The 18,362-nt window shown below is 42.7% G+C and overlaps 1 protein-coding gene and 1 non-coding gene across 2 annotated transcripts in view; one reads left to right on the plus strand and one right to left on the minus strand.

Annotated features, from left to right (window-relative positions):
- Positions 1–18,362, plus strand: part of LOC126195679 (formin-2-like) — a 380,372-nt gene that overhangs the window by 264,222 nt on the left and 97,788 nt on the right. The gene's annotated exons all lie outside the window — the stretch shown is intronic.
- Positions 11,044–11,118, minus strand: Trnat-ugu (transfer RNA threonine (anticodon UGU)). Its single transcript has one exon. It is a non-coding gene; the product is annotated as a tRNA-Thr (tRNA).

Consider the following 18,362-nt stretch of genomic DNA (forward strand, 5'->3'; position numbering starts at 1 on the left):
GGAAGACGGATAATGTACAGTACGTCTAGGAACCTAGTGGGAAAGATGGGAATGGATGACCAAGAACAACTGCGTGGATAAAAGAGACTGTGAGACAGGGATGGTGCAGCCGTGGTCTAGGGTTCGAATCCTGCCTCTGCTAAAATTTTGACGACTTCCGGCATAAGAAGTCACCTTATCAAAGAGGGCGGAGAAGCGGACAGAGGTTCCGGGCACTCTCATGTCCTAGCGGTGGGACACTGCCCCTAAAGGCAGAAGAATCAGCAATTATCAACAGCATGAGGATACAGAAGGCAATGGAAACCACTGCATTAATGACTCGTAACGTGTATCCACAGGACATGTGACCTGTAATTGAAGAAGTGTCATGATGATATCTCCATTGGCAAAAGATTCCGGAATAGTCCCCCATTCGGATCTCCGGGAGGGGAGTGGCAAGGGAGAGGTTACCACGAGAAAAAGATTGCATAAATAACGGAAGGATAACGTTCTACGAGTCGAGGCGTGGAATGTCAGAAGCTTGAACGTGGTGGGGAAACTAGAAAATCTGAAAAGGGAAATGCAAAGGCTCAATCTTGATATAATAGGGGACAGAGAAGTGAAGTGGAAGGAACAAGGATTTCTGGTCAGATGAGTATAGTGTAATATCAACATCAGCAGAAAATGGTGTAACGGGAATAGGATTTGTTATGAATAGGAAGGTAGGGCAGAGAGTGTGTTACGTGAACACTTCAGCGACAGGGTCGTTATTATCAGAATCGACAGCAAACCAACTCCGACAACGATAGTTCAGGTATACATGCCGACGTCGCAAGGTGAAGATGTAGAGATACAGAAAATGTATGAGGATAGTACGTAAAGGGGGATGAAAATCTAATAGTCATGGGAGACTGGAATGCAGTTGTAGGGGAATGAGTAGAAGAAAAGGTTACAGGAGAATATGGGCTTGGGACAAGGAATGAGAGAGGAGAAAGACTAATTGAGCTTGGTAACAAGTTTCAGCTAGTAATAGTGAATACCCTGTTCAAGAGTCACAAGAGGAGGAGGTATACCTGGAAAAGGCCGGGTGATACGGGAAGATTTCAGGTAGATTACATCATAGTCAGACAGTCCGCCCCGATAGCTGAATGATTCCGGCACGGTAGCTTAGCGTGTTCGGTCAGAGGGTTAGCTGCCCTCTGTAATAAAAAAAAACTGAGTTAATCGATCAAAAACGAATTTAAACTGGTCTTTTACGACGTCCGCCCCGAGCAGATGCAACGAACGAAAGCGAACAAAATAAGATTTATTAAAAAAAATTGTCAGCGTGACTGACTGCCGTCCTAAGGGGCCCGGTTTCGATTCCCAGCTGGGTTGGGAATTTTCTCCGCTGGGTGTTGTGTTGTCTTCATCATCATTTTATCCCCATCCGGTGCGCAGGTCGCCCAGTGTGGCGTCTAATGTAATAAGACCTGCACCGAGACGGCCGGACGTGCTCCATAAGGAGCCTCCCGGCCAATGAAACCAAACGCTCATTTCCATTTTCCATGGTCAGACAGAGATTCCGAAACGAGATACTGGATTGTAAGGCGTACCCAGGAGCAGATATAGACTCAGATCACAATATAGTAGTGATGAAGAGTAGGCTGAAGTTCAAGACATTAGTCAGGAAGAATCAATACGCAAAGAAGTGGGATACGGAAGTACTAAGGACGAGATACGTTTGAAGTTCTCTAACGCTATAGATACAGCAATAAGGAATAGCGCAGTAGGCAGTACAGTTGAAGAGGAATGGACATCTCTAAAACGGGCCATCACAGAAGTTGGGAAGGAAAACATGGGTACAAAGTAGGTAACTGCGAAGAAACCACAGGTAACAGAACAAATCCTTCAGTTGATTGATGAAAGGAGGAAGTACAAAAATGTTTCGGAGAAACTCAGGAATACAGAAATGCAATAGGAAGTGCGGGGAAGCTAAGACGAAATGGCTGCAGGAAAAATGCGAAGACATCGAAAGAGAAATGATTGTCTGAAAGACAGACTCAGCGTACAGGAAAGTCAAAACAATCTTCGGTGACATTAAAAGCAAGGGTGATAACATGAAGAGCGCAACAGGAATTCCACAGTTAAATGCAAAGGAGAGAAAATGGCTCTGAGCACTATGGGACTCAACTGCTGAGGTCATTAGTCCCCTAGAACTTAGAACTAGTTAAACCTAACTAACCTAAGGACATCACAAACATCCATGCCCGAGGCAGGATTCGAACCTGCGACCGTAGCGGTCTCGCGGTTCCAGACTGCAGCGCCTTTAACCGCACGGCCACTTCGGCCGGCGCAAAGGAGAGAGCGGATAGGTGGAAAGAATACGTTGAAAGCCTCTATGAGGGGGGAGATTTGTCTGATGTGATAGAAGAAGAAACAGGAGACGATTTAGAAGAAATAGGGGATCCGATATTAGAATCAGAATTTAAAAGAGCTTTGGAGGACTTTGGGTCAAATAAGGCAGAAAGGATAGATAACATTCCATCAGAATTTCTAAAATCATTGGGGGAAGTGGCAACAATACGACTAGCCACGTTGGTGTGTAGAATGTATGAGTCTGGCGACATACCATCTGACTTTCGGAAAAGCATCATCCACACAATTCCGAAAACGGCAAGAGCTGACAAGTGCGACAATTACCGGACAATCAGCTTAACAGCTCATGCATCCAAGTTGCTTACAAGAAGAATATACAGATGAATGGAATAGAAGATTGAGGATGCACTAGTTGACGATAAGTTTGGCTTTAGGAAAAGTAAAGGCACGACAGAGGCAATTCTGACGTTGCGGTTAATAATGGAAGCAAGATTAAAGAAAAATCAAGAGACGTTCATAGAATTTGTCGACCTGGAAAAAGCGTTCGACAATGTAAAATGGTGCAAGATGTTCGAAATTTTGAAAAAAGTATGGGTAAGCTATATGGAGAGACGGGTGATGCACAATATGTACAACAGCCAAGAGGGAATAATAAGAGTGGACGACCAAGAACGAAGTGCTCCCATTAAAAAGGGTGTAAGACAAGGATGTAGCCTTTCGCACCTACTGTTCAATCTGTACATTGATGAAGCAATGATGGAAATAAAATAAAAGTTCAGGAGTGGAATTAAAATTCAAGGTGAAAGGATATCAATGATACGATTCGCTGATGACATTGCTATCCTGAGTGAAAGTGAAGAAGAATTACATGATCTGCTGAACGGAATGGGCGGCCTAATGAGTACAAAGTATGGATTGAGAGTAAATCGAACAAAGACGAAGGTAATGAGAAGCAGTAGAAATGAGAACAGGGAGAAACTTAAAATCAGGATTGATAGTCACGAAGTAGATGAAGTTAAGGAATTGTGCTACCTAGGCAGTAAAATAACCAATGACGGACGGAGTAAGGAGGACATCAAAAGCAGACTAGCTATGGCAAAAAGGGCATTCCTGGCCAAGGAAAGTCTCCTGATATCAAATATCGGCCTTAATTTCCGAACGAAATTTCAGAGAATGTACGTCTGGAGTACAGCATTGTATGGTAGTGAAACATGGACTGTGGGAAAACTGGAACAGAAGAGAACCGAAGCATTTGAAATGTGAGACCGATGACCTCGCTGTCTGGTCTCCTTCCCCAAAATAACCAACCAACCAACCATTTGAAATGTGGTCCCACAAGCGAGTGTTGAAAATTAGGTGGACTGATAAGATAAGGAATGAGGAGGTTCTACGCAGAATTGAAGAGGAAAGAAATATGTGGAAAACACTGATAAGGAGAAGGGACAGGATGATAGGACATCTGTTAAGACATGAGGGAATGGGTTCCATGGTACTAAAGGGAGCTGTAGACGGCAAAAACTGTAGAGGAAGACAGAGATTGTAATACATCCAGCTAACAATTGAGGACGTAAATTGCAAGTGCTACTCTGAGATGAAGAGGTTAGCACAGGAAAGGAATTCGTGGCGGGCCGCATCAAACCAGTCAGAAGACTGATGACCAAAAAAAGACGGGGATGCAGTCTTTCTCCTGTGCTTTTCAGTCTGTACGTCGAATAGGGAATGACGGAAATAAAAGATAGGGTCAAGAATGAGATTAAAATTCGGAATGAAAGAATATCAATAATAAGATTCACTGATGACGTTGCTATCTTCAGTGAAAGCTAGGAAGAATTAGAGGAGACATTAAGTGGAATGAACAGTCTAAGAGCAGGAGACATGGACTGAAACGCAACCGAAGAAGGGCGAAAGCAACGACGACTACCAAAACTGAAAATGGTGATGAACTTAACGATAAAATTGAGGACCAGGAAGTAGACGACTCGACGATTTTCTGCTACCTTGGAAACAAAAAACCCATGAGGGAATAAGCAAGGAGAATAGTAGAATCAGATAATCACAGGCAAAGAGAGCATTCCTGAGCAAAAGAAGTGTGATGGTGTCAACGATTGGCCACAATTTGAGAAAGAAATTTCTGAGAATCTACATCTGGAGCACAGCATTGATTGGGAGTGGTAAAACCGGAAAAGAAGAGAATGGAGGCGTCTGAGATGTGGTACTATAGAAGGATGTTGAAAAATAGCTTAACTAATAAGAAATGAGGTTCTCCACAGAATTGGTGAAGAAAGGAGCACACGAAAAACATTGATAGGGAGGAGGACTAGGATGGTTGGACATGGGTTAAAACATCAGAGAACAATTTCCATGATACCAGAGGGAGCTGTAGAGGATGAAAACTGCAGTGGAAGGCAGAGATTGGAATATATTCAACAAAGAAAAAAAATGGTTCAAATGGCTCTGAGCACTATGGGACTTAACATCTGTGGTCATCAGTCCCCTAGAACTCAGAACTACCTAAACCTAACTAATCTAAGGACATCACACACACCAATGCCCGAGGCAGGATTCGAACCTGCGACCGTAGGGGTCACGCGGTTCCAGACTGAAGCGCCTAGAACCGCACGGCCACACCGGTTCAACAAAGAACTAAGAACTTTGGGTATAATTGCTTCTGTGCATGTGGACATGTTACTGTGAGATGAAGAGATTAGTGATTTATAACGATCCCCTAGACATTACAAAAGCCGGGCCACGGTACATGATAGGGTGTGTGATCACCGTAGACAGCAAAACATGTACGCTGTGCAACGTGTTCCCACGCTGACCACATGATTGGTAAAGAGTTCTTATGCTGGGGTGCTTCATTCCCCCACCAGCACCAATGACAGCTGCTGGATGGTCGCTGGTACATGTGGACGTCCTACTGTGAGACAAAGAGGTTGGCGCAGGAGAGAGGAAGGCGTGACGGGACGCTTTAAACCAGTCGGAGGTTTGATGGTACAGAGAACAAAAAAACCCTCAGAGCGGTTTCGTAAAGCGACGAGGGAAGACCCGTTTTTATTCATGTAAAGTAATTAATTAAATAAACTTCTCACAGGAAATTAAACGTATGTTGGACTACCATTGCTGAAAGTTCCTCCGACGTCCGTTCCCTCAACGTGTTTTCGTGAGTGAATTTTTCACATCCTATACAGTATATAAAATTCCCATCCATTTTACATATTTCTTCTGTTTCCAGCAAAGTAGAGCGGTCATTATAGCAGTAGCATCTAGATAACACATTATTTAGAACAGTACTTATTACTGCACACGATGTTATTGTACGGCAATACTGACTGTGTGTGGGATACTTATTTTGTCCTTTAGTGACAAGAGTAAGAGAACCCTGGTCACTTGGATAGTTTCAGTATACACACGGACCAACTAAGTAGTGTTACTTAAGAGGTTTTACTTTGCTCTGTGATTGGATCTAGTAAGCCAACTCTGACAGCTAATTCTAGCACCTTGTGTAAAGTCGATTATGTTGGTCTGATAATCAAATAACTTCTACTAGTGCTTAAATTAATGATGTAAACATCGATATACATCACTTTCACATAATAAGAGTAAATATTACGGATCAGAAAGAGCGTAGTTCATGTGTTACTGGTAGCGTTCACAAGTGTCCCGCTTCCCGCGGTATGCCCTAGTTTTTAGGCATGTCGTGACCCATTCCAGTGGCGGTGTGGAGCCTCATCCGACGCACTCTTGTTGTTAGATTTGCATTTGCAGTAGAGCTTTCTAATTCTTTAAATCTCACTTTCTCCTTCAAAGATCTGCAGGAAAAGGCCTCTTTAGCAAATCACGTACGGAAAACAATTTCATACTTAATTTTCTGATATACTGACATTTCTTACCACCATCAGTAGCCTTTGACTCACAATAGTGGTAAGTAAATTTAATATATTAATTGTATATATATGTATATATATAAATCGGATTGTTTAAATGTACACTACTGGCCATTAAAATTGCTACACCAAGAAGAAATGCAGATGATAAATGGATATTCATTGGACAAATATATTATACTAGAACTAACATGTGATTACATTTTCACGCAATTTGGGTGCATAGATCGTGAGAAATCAGTACCCAGAACAACCACCTCTGACCGTAGTAACGGCCTTGTTACGCCTGGGCATTGAGTCAAATAGAGCTTCGATGGCGTGTACAGGTACAGCTGCCCATGCAGCTTCAACACGATACCACAGTTCATCAAGAGTAGTGACTGGCGTATTGTGACGAGCCAGTTGCTCGGCCACCATTGACCAGACGTTTTCAATTGGTGAGAGATCTGGAGAATGTGCTGGCCAGGGCAGCAGTCGAACATTTTCTGTATCCAGAAAGGCCCGTACAGGACTTGCAACATGCGGTCGTGCATTATCCTGCTGAAATGTAGGGTTTCGCAGGGATCGAATGAAGGGTAGGGCCTGAGTCGTAACACATCTGAAATGTAACGTCCACTGTTCAAAGTGCCGTCAATGCGAACAAGAGGTGACCGAGACATGTAACCAATGGCACCCCATACCATCACGCCGGGTGATACGCCAGTATGGCGATGACGAATACACGCTTCCAATGTGCGTTCACCGCGATGTCACCAAACACGGATGCGACCCTCATGATGCTGTAAACAGAACCTGGATTCATACGAAAAAATGACGTTTTGCCATTCGTGCACCCAGGTTCGTCGTTGAGTACACCATCGCTGGCACTCCTGTCTGTGATGCAGCGTCAAGGGTAACCGCAGCCATGGTTTCCTAGATGATAGTCCTTGCTGCTGCAAACGTCGTCGAACTGATCGTGCAGATAGTTGTTGTCTTGCAAACGTCCCCATCTGTTGCTCAGGGATCGAGACGTGGCTGCACGATCCGTTACAACCATGCGGATAAGATGCCTGTCATCTCGACTGCTAGTGAAACGAGGCCGTTGGGATTCAGCATGGCGTTCCGTATCACCCTCCTGAAACCACCGATTCCATATTCTGCTAACAGTCATTGGATCTCGACCAACGCGAGCAGCAATGTCGCGATACGATAAACCGCAATCGCGATAGGCTACAATCCGACCTTTATCAAAGTCGGAAACGTGATGGTACGCATTTCTCCTCCTCACACGAGGCATCACAACAACGTTTCACCAGGCAACGCCGGTCAACTGCTGTTTGTGTATGAGAAATCTGTTGGAAACTTTCCTCATGTCAGCACGTTGTAGGTGAATGTTCTGAAAAGCTAACCATTTGCATATCACAGCATTTTCTTTCTGTCGGTTAATTTCGCACCTGTAGCCCGTCTTCTTTGTGGTGTAGCAATTTTAATGGCCAGTAGTGTATTTAAATTTTATAATGAATCGTTTAATATTACAAGGAGTAAAATACAGTATTGTAGTGGCAGGAATCAAACCTGAACCAATGATTTTCCTGTCAATGTACATGATCATTCGGTCATGGTGCCGTTATGACAAATGCCCCCGAAGAACTTGTCTTACTCTACACTTGCACAGTACATTACATGCTCTTCCAAAGAAAAATATTGACCTGGTGCTATAAGCAACAGAGCACTCATGTGCTGGAAGGGATGATGTCTCATTAAAGCATGCACACTCGAAAACAGACAGCTGCGCCCTTGTCTGAGTTGATCGTGGCGTGACTGACCATCATCTCAGCTCTCGACGCTGGTTCGCTACAAAACATGTTTTCGTCTGGTTTATTTGAATACAAGCATGCATTAGAAGAGAAATAACATAGTTTTAGTGCGATATTTACAGTGCTCTGTAGCACATAAGCATCTGATAACTGGCAGCGTCTTAAGAGCCTAACAGAAGACACATGACTGTGTGCATTGCTAAAATTTCAAAACACAACGCATATTCACTTAATAATGGTAGAGTACATTAAAGTTTCGAAATAAGTTTCTTAACGTGTTGATGGCGGTAACGAAGTTAGTTGTGCACCAGGAGGTTGCGATCAGCCAATGAAGTGAAGGGACCCTTCAGCGCATACTCGCACTGTATGTTTCGAAAACACGACGCCACCGTTTTCTGAATATGCTTCCATTTCTTCCTCACTCTCGCCCACTGACTAGCAGCGACTTCTCTTGGTGGCACCAGCCATTACTTCAAATTGCCCCGGCGGCGACCACACCTCGTGCGTGACCATTTGTTTGTTTCATGCTTTCGATTGTTGTGCTTAACAAAACTTTGAAGGCACGAGACTTTTAGACGCGTGCACATCTCATTCTAGTAAAATGCATACACTGACGAGGGAACCTCCCCATCGCACCCCCCTCAGATTTAGTTATAAGTTGGCACAGTGGATAGGCCTTGATAAACTGAACACAGACCAATCGAGAAAACAGGAAGAAGTTGTGTGGAACTGTGAAAAAATAAGCAAAATATACAAACTGAGTAGTCCATGGGCCACATAGGCAACATCATGTACAATGTAAGCGCAGGAGTGCCGTGGTCCCGTGGTAGCGTGAGCAGCTGCAGAATGAGAGGTCCTTGGTTCAAGTCTTCCCTCTAGTGAAAATTTTACTTTCTTCATTTTTGCACAGTTATTATCCGTCCGTTCGTTCATTGACATCTCTGTTCACTGTAATAAGTTTAGTGTCTGTGTTTTGCGACCGCATCGCAAAACCGTGCGATTAGTAGACGAAAGGACGTGCCTCTCCAATGGGAACCGAAAACATGTGATCGCAAGGTCATAGGTCAACCGATTCCTCCACAGGAAAACACATCTGATATATTCTATGCGATACTGGTGACGGCATGTGCGTCACATGACAGGAATATGTTGTCGACCCACCTAACTTGTACACTTGGCGAATGGGTAAAAAGATTCTTCTACCTTGCCCGATTTAGGTTTTCTTGTGGATGTGATAATCACTCCCCAAAAAGTGATGAAAACATAAGAGTTTGTCACATAAACTGAAAATAAAAAATTAAACTTTTCACTCGATGGAAGATTTGAACCAAGGATCTTTCGTTCCGCAGGTGCTCACGTTACCACGAGACCACGGCGCTCGTGCGTTCCCACTGTCCTGGATGTTGCCAATCTTCCCATGCACTACTCAGTTTGTATATTTTGCTTATTTTTTCACAGTTCCATGCAACTTCTTCCTGATTTCTCAGTTGATCTGTGTTCAGTTTTTCAAGGCCTATCCACTGTGCCAACTTATAACTAAATCTGAGGGGGGTGCTATGGGGAGGTTCCCTTGTGAGATATGTGGACCAGGAAGGGATTGTCGAAGACTTGCGACGTCACCTTTGTCCCTGCAACGAGCTAGTGACGTCACACTAGTCGGCGTGTCGGCCACACTTCGCAATTGCTCAGCTTCGAGCATTGCCCACGAGAAATGATTTTGTAATTGAAAAGGTACACACTAAATGTTTCCAGGGCTCTCGGGTGTCCAGCCGGATGCGATCGTTGAAGTCCCACGATATTTCGGCGAATAGCCTTTCCGCCATCATCAGGTGGTTCTGATGGAATGGTCTGTCTGCTCATTGTCAGTGTTATTTATGCCCGTCAATCGGGCTTCGATTCCCTGCGCCGACGGTCCGATTGCGGCCAACACTGGTTCTCTAAATTTTGTCGGTAATCCTCCTCGAAGAGAACGTCGTCTTCCCTCCAATGATTCGCATTTGAGTCGCCGAAGCATCTCCGTAACACGTGCTTGTTGTTCAGATCTACCGGCAACAAATATAGCAGCCCGCCTCTGAATTGCTTCGATGTTGTTGTTGTGGTCTTCAGTCCTGAGACTGGTTTGATGCAGCTCTCCATGCTACTCTATCCTGTGCAAGCTTCTTCATCTCCCAGTACTTACTGAAACCTACATCCTTCTGAATCTGCATAGTGTATTCATCTATTGGTGTCCCTCTATGATTTTTACCCTCCACGTTGCCCTCCAATGCTAAATTTGTGATCCCTTTATGGCTCAGAACATGTCCTACCAACCGGTCTCTTCTTCTTGTCAAGTTGTGCCACAAACTCCACCCCAATTCTATTCAATACCTCCTCAGTAGTTATGTGATATACCCATCTAATCTTCAGCATTCTTCTGTAGCACCACATTCCGAAAGCTTCTATTCTCTTCTTGTCCAAACTATTTATCGTCCACGTTTCACTTCCATACATGGCTACACTCCATACAAATACTTTCAGAATCGATTTCCTGACACTTAAATCAACACTCGATGTTAACAAAATTTTCTTCTTCAGAAACGCTTTCCTTGCCATTGCCAGTCTACATTTTATATCTTCTCTACTTCGACCATCATCAGTTATTTTGCTCGCCAAATAGCAAAACTCCTTTACTACTTTAAGTGTCTCATTTCCTAGTCTAATTCCCTCAGCATCACCCGACTTAATTCGACTACATTCCGTTATCCTCGTTTTGCTTTTGTTGTTGTTCATCTTAAATCCTCCTTTCAAGACACTATCCATTCCGTTCAGCTGCTCTTCCAAGTCCTTTGCTGTCTCTGACAGAATTACAATGTCATCGGCGAACCTCAAAGTTTTTAACTATATATGACGGTAGTATCTGTTCCCGAAAGAACAGTTACCGTGGATGACCATGCAGCTTTGCTAGAAATGAAATGATAATTAAATGAACACCCTAGCTGCAAGCAGGCGTTGATACACTTCATTGGGGACATGTTGAAAATGTGTGCCCCGACCGGGACTCGAACCCGGGATCTCCTGCTTACATGGCAGACGCTCTATCCATCTGAGCCACCGCGGGCACAGAGGATAGTGCGTCTGCAGGATCTCACGGGGAGCGTGCACGGGATAAGTCCCTCAGACGCACTATCCTCTGTGCCCGCGGTGGCTCAGATGGATAGAGCGTCTGCCATGTAAGCGGGAGATCCCGGGTTCGAGTCCCGGTCGGGGCACACATTTTCAACATGTACCCAATGAAGTGTATCAACGCCTGCTTGCAGCTAGGGTGTTCATTTAATTATCATTTCACTCAAAGTTTTTATTTCTTCTTCATGGGTTTTAATACCTATTCCGAATTTTACTTTTGTTTCCTTCACTGCTTCCTAAATATACAGATTGAATAACATTGGAGAGAGGCTACAACCCTGTCTCACTCCCTTCCCAACCACTGCTTCCCTTTCGTGTCCCTCAACTCTTATAACTGCCACCTGGTTTCTGTACAAATTGTAAATAGCCTTTCGCTCCCTGTATTTTATCCCTGCCACCTTCAGCATTTGAAAGAGAGTATTCCAGTCAACATTGTCAAAAGCTTTCTCTAAGTCTACAAATGCTAGAAACGTAGGTTTGCCTTTCCTTAATCTTTCTTCTAAGATAATTCGTAAAGTCAGTATTGCCTCACGTGTTCCAACATTTCTACGGAATCCAAACTGATCTTCCCCGAGATCGGCTTCAACCAGTTTTTCCATTCGCCTGTAAAGAATTCGCGTTAGTATTTTGCAGCTGTGACTTATAAAAACTGATAGTTCGGTAATTTTCACATCTGTCAACACCTGCTTTCTTTGGGATCGGAATTATTATATTCTTCTGGAAGTCGTGGTGAGGATCCCGAACACTCGAACAATACTCAACAATGGGTCACACTAGTGCCGTACAGTCGGTCTCCTTTACAGATAAAGCACGCTTTTTAAAAATCCTCCCAATAAATCGACGTCCCTACAACAATCTTTACATGACCATTCCAGTTCACATTGCTTTGTAGTGTTACGCTTAGATATTTAATCGACGCGACTGTATCGAGCATCACACGACCAACGCTGAACCGAACATTGTGAATTTGTTTTTCCTACTCACCTTCATTAACTTATATTTTTCTACATTTAGAACTAGCTACCAATCATCAAACGAACTAGAAATTTTCTCTAAGTCATGTTGTGTCGTGCTGAAACACCACGAAAATTCGTATAGTATTTTTTGAGATTAGCGTGTTCAAAGGCAGACAGACACGATGGGTTAACAGATTTATCAGTGGTATAGATATTTTCTCAGCCATGTGTGTTTTCGAAAATGGTTCAAATGGCTCTGAGCACTATGGGACTTAACATCTGAGGTCATCAGTCCACTAGAACTTAGAACTACTTAAACCTAACTAACCTAAGGACATCACACACATCCATGACCGAGGCAGGATTCGAACCTGCGACTGTAGCGGTCCTGTGGTTCCAGACTGTAGCGCCTAGAACCGCTTGGCCACTGCGGCCGGCCATGTGTGTTTTAAGAACGCATTTTCTTGAATAACCTTCTCTGACCTGATAGCACATCAAAATGCTGACGGGTCGCGCACGGCTTGTGTATGCTACAGAATGGTTCCGTTGGTGCCTGTTTCGGCGCGGCGCCTGCATCGATATCGAGGAGAATCCACCTGCGATCGGAGTACCTTCGAAGTGGGTAGAGCGCTTTTGTTGCTGCAGTGTCACACATAGGGTGGGATTATTCATCCAAAGAAACTCACTCAAGAAGGAAGAACCGTGTAAAAATTTCAACAAAAACTAAGAGCAACACGCCATGCAGCTGTTGTGATCCCATCCACAAATTCTGCTTTTTCCTTTTCAGATTACTTCGAATTTTTCATTTCTCTCGTCTTGTGCAGCAGATAATCTGCACGAGATTCTGCCCCTTTTCCTTTTCTCCATAACAGTTTGTTTACACTGTGTGGTTGCTTATAAAGTACGAAAAAACTGCCAACACTTAGATTAGCAATATTTTTACGATAGTTTTCTTTAGGAAGTAGATATTACTCAGACCATTAAGTTACGGTTGCCTTCCTAGTTTCAGATTTTGTATGAGTGAACGTAATTTGCGTAAGTCCGTCACATTATATTTGGGCAAAGATTTATGCATTAAGTTGAAGGAATTAGTGGTTAACAATGTAAAGCTTGCACCAGTCAAACAGATGGCCCAGATTATAATAAAGGGCCATGAGACTGAGTACACTCATGGCTTGTTCTTGTGATTTTCAGTCCTAAGACTTATTTACTGAAGCTGTACGTGCTACTCTATTGTGCACAAGCATCTTCACCACCGAATAACTATTACAACCTACATCCTTCTGAACTTGCGAACTGTATTCATCTCTTGGTCTCCCTCTACGATTTTTATCCCTACACACACACACCACCAGATCCTTTCTCTTAGTAAAGGCGTGCTGCAGATTCCTTTTCTTCTCAGTTCTGTTGAGTACCATTGGTTTCATGATCTAGGCATCTTATCTTCAACTTTCTTATTAACCCTAAACATCCCAGGTGCGGTCTCACAGATCGCTATCGTTTATTGGTAATCTGTTCCTAATGGATAGAGGTGGAACAGCTGATAACAGTATTCTGTAGTTATTTCCCGAAGCTGCCGTTGTTTCCTTTGTACGTAGCCACTTCAATGTGACGTGGATTGATACTATTACTGCTTCTTTCGTGCTAACGGTCTCTCAGACTGCTCCTGGGACTTGGCGTTATGGATTCAGTAGCCAGGTGTTCGTCTACTATTTATGTTACAGACGCTGTCTTCGAGGGTACTGTTTTAAAATTGTCTGAGGACAGATTAGGAAGTGATGTTAGATCAGGTAGTAACAACGAAACTGAATGTGAACATAATTCAGAATTGGAACAGTGTGAAAGCGAAGAGGATTCTGTTTTGTCACCTGCGAATTCCTTGAATGAAACACGTGATCAGGGTGATGAGGACGAAAGTGTAGAGGCTGAATTTTTAGCTAAACATTCTGCTGGAAATGTATTTGGTCGAAACAAATGTCGCTGGTCGTCAAATCCTCTTCTCATGCGATCTGGTGTTCGGCAGCACATCATCATTCGTTTGTCGACACTGCGACCACCTGCCAAAGTAGGTAACAGTCCAGATCCTCATACTCTCTGGAATTTGCTTATGACTGACGAGTATCATATTGAAATGTACTAATGTAAAAATAAACAAATAAAAGAGTGAAAATGATCCAAATGTTTGTGTTGTGTACATAGTTCCGCGTAGTCAGCGCGTACACAACTTTCCCACTAGAGCGCGCCCCGCTAAGCACAACAGCGCAGGCGCAGCGCTCGTCCGTCTCCGCACTACGAGATGGCGCTGCCATAGAGACGGACCAAATTCTGCTTCCGCCGATCCGCGTATTAATATGTAACGCAGCCAATGAGATTGCTGCTAACGTAGAACCTTTTCTCCTCGCGGATCACACTCGCGCAGTGATACCTGAACGCTCGAGGTATTATAACGAGTGTAGAGACCTCCGATTAGTCTATCTGCATTTGTCTGCACCAGTCTGCATTAGTCTACATTAGTCTGCATTAGTCTCCATGAAGAGAAATGTATAGACACTTTGTCAAGTATCAGAGATATGTGAGAATAAGATTAACGTACCAAGACCAAAGGAACTTCAGATTGTCAGTTGTAAACAGCATCCAGAATCAAGTTACGTAATATCTATGATTTTTATTACTTTAATAAATGTGTGTGCAAAATTAATCAAGTTCTGTTTAAAGTTACCGTCAATCTACTACTCTAAGCGTGCAAGTGGCATTTCTATCGCCTGACCTAACGGCAGAAGAGAAACACTCCACGATAAGACCACGAGACATATTGCTGACACTCGCCTACTTCGTTAGAGCGACAAGTCAAATAATCTGATGGTGTGTGTACCGAAGGTCTTACAGTACGCAGACCACAGTTTGGTATGAAGCTGATTTAAGTGAACTTAAAAGCGTTTTTCGATTTACTATTTTCAAATCCAGCAGAGAAGAGTACAAATCGTTTTATGACACAGATGGTACTGGACGTGATATATTGAAATCCGTTATATCCAAAGACCGGTTTGTTGTTCTCATGACATGCTTGCGATTTGATGGTCCTGCGACTCGTTTTGAAGGCAAGCAAAACCATCCTTCGGCTCCAATGTCAAAAATTTGTACAAAATTTATTGACGCGTGTCAAATGTTGTACAATATTGGGGAATGCGCTTGTATCGATGAAATGCTGGTATCATTTCGTAGCAAACGCAGATTCAGAATATACATTACGAACAAACCAAGCGTGTATGGCTTGGAAGTCATGTGCCTCACTGACGCTCGCACCGGTTATCTGTTTACTGCATACATTTACATAGGAAGAGATTCAGATGGACAAAACATAGGCGCAGTAGAAAAACAGTTCCCTAAATCACCTCCTGCTGTGATTCGACTAGCTAAACCTACTGAACACACTAACCGCAATATTACTGCAGACAATTGCTGTAGCTCAGTCGAGTTAGCAATATGTCTCAAGTCAAGAGAACTGACGTAAGTGGGAACATTGAAGAAGAAGAAGAACTGAAGAAGTAGAAGAAGAAGAAGAAGAAGAAGAAAGAGAAATACAAGAAGAATCCTCAACTGTGAGAAGTAAGGAAGTCGGTTCTGCGAAGTATGCATTCACGCACTATCTAACTCTAGTTCCATTTGTGCCGAAAAAGGGTAGGGTAATGATTCTAATATCGTCTGTGTACCATGATGAATGTAAAAATGATGATACAGGTAAACCAGAAATAATTTCATATTATAATCAGACTGAAGGTGGTATTGATGCCCTGGATGAAAAGTGTGCAAAGTATTCAACTGCACGACGTGCGCAACATTGGCCATTGGCATGGTTTTCCGCATGTTGGACAAAAGTGGGGTGAATTGCACTGCCCTTCGCAGCTCCTACAGACACTACTCAAATCAGCCGCTTTAATTTTTTGAAGAAGGTTGCGTACACGTTGGTGACCCCACAAGTGGAAAAGCGAGTCAAGAACTCTTAACATACCTCGTGAACTTTGTGCATACATTCGCCGTATTTTGGATGTAACAGAGCCAAGAGCAGAAGTCGTCGTAGAACGACTGGAAAAACGCAAAGAGTGCTCCACCTGTGACCCAAAAAAGAAGAGAAAGAGTTCTTACGTTTGCCATTGTTGCAATAAGCCAATCTTCCTTGAGTGCTCTATAAAAATTTGCAGAGCGTACAAAGAAAACTTCTGAGAATGAAACTAAAAAACAAAAAAGTGCTAGTGTAATTTTTATTTTTTTAATGTTGTGTGGGAGTTTATGTTTTTATTATTACATGTATAATAAACAATAAAAATATAGTAAAAAGTAAAGTTTGGGTTTTTGTAGCTTTAATATTATCGTGTAATGTTACGTTCATTTTGTACAGTTTTCTACTTAAATGCGTTTTTTTCTTAAAAATATACTTTAAAATTATTTGAATTTATATTTGTGTGGTATTAATATAACGTGTTACATAAAAAGCTGAAATACCTCAGTGACATTGCTGAATGCAATTTTTATGGCTATTAAAACGTAGCGCTCTACCAGACCACGCCTGCGACAGTGTGTGGAAAAAAAAAAAAAAAAAAAACTGGGAGGCTAAGGGTTAAGCATCACATTTCAGAAGCTGCTATTCCCTTCCTGTCTCAACTGCTTATTGTCCACGTTTCACTTTCGTACAAAGCTACACTCCATGAAGACTTCGTAACACTTAAATCTGTATACGATGTTAACAAATTTCCCTTCTTCAGAAACGCTTTCTTTTCTATTATCAGCATACATTTTATATCATCTTTACATGGAAATTCACCAGTTATGTTACAACCCAAATCTTATATTATTTCCTAATCTAATTCCCTCGCATCGCCTGATTTAATTCTACTAGATTTTACTAACCTTATTTTGCTTTTGTTGATTTTCGTCTTATATCCTTCTTTCAAGACGCTGCCCATTCCGTTCAACTGCTCTTCTTCCAAGTTCTTTGCTGTCTCTGACAGAATTACAATGTCACTGGCAATCCTCAAAATTTGTATTTCTTGTCCCTGAACTTCAGTTCCAACTTCAAATTTTTCTTTGGTTTCCTTTACTGCTTGATCAATGTACAAACGGAATAACTTCGGGGATATGCCACAACCCTGTCTCACTCCCTCCTCAACCACTGCTTCCCTTTCATGCCCCTTGACTCTTTATAGCTGCCGTCTGGTTTCAGTACAAGTTGTAAATAGCATTTCTGTCCCTTTATTTTACCCCTGCCACCCTCCGAGTTTCAAAGAGTGTATATTCCTGTCAACATTGTCAGAAATGTTTCTCCAAATCTACAGATGCTGTGAACGTAGGTTTGCCTTTGTCAGAAATGTTTCTCCAAATCTACAAATGCTGTGAACGGAGGTTTGCCTTTTTAATCTATTTTCTAAGATAAGTCAAAGAGTCAAGTATTGCCTCACGTTCTCCAACTTATCTACGGAACCCAAATCGATCTTCTCTGAGGCCGGCTTCTTCCAGTTTCTCCATTCTTCTGTAAATAACTCGTGTTAGAATTTTGCAACCATGATTTAATAAACTGGTAGTTTGGTAAAATTCACGTCTATCAGCATCTGGTGACAGGTGTGCTTAGTACAACAGCAAATAATTTGTCACCATAGTGTAAAACAGGCTGAATTTACTTTACAGTTTTGTGCATCATTTAGCTTCTTCACATTGCTTATGGTGTTGGATGGACTATTTTTTTTTTAAACGAATATTAGCTAACACGTGCAGATGATTACTGACAACCAAAGTAATTTCAATTGGAACACGAATCCACGCGACACACAGCTATATACAGCATTTGCCACTAGCGAAATTAACAATCGCGCCGCTACGGAAATCAACAATGAAACAAATGTTGCGCGAGAATACTGGCGGCTTGCCTTCCAAGTTCTCTAATTGCATTCAATATTCTCGTGCCCAATCATCGAGAAATTAAGCGCCGAGGAGATATCTTGGCGTACTCTCTCCTCTCGGTGTTTTAGGCCCGTCCATGCATAGCCAATGCGTAAATCCGGCCACGATGAAAGAGTTGAAAATGATTTTGCGTGCTTCAATTCACTGATGCCACTAAGAATAATTTTCTGGGGCACTTCTACACACAGACCCTAAGTATTAATTGTGTAGAACCGTGTAGTAGGATAAAACCTTGTATCCAGCTTCGAGCAACAAGTAGACAACTTATAACT

Source organism: Schistocerca nitens, chromosome 7 (assembly GCF_023898315.1).
Source record: "Schistocerca nitens isolate TAMUIC-IGC-003100 chromosome 7, iqSchNite1.1, whole genome shotgun sequence".
Lineage (NCBI taxonomy): Eukaryota > Metazoa > Arthropoda > Insecta > Orthoptera > Acrididae > Schistocerca > Schistocerca nitens.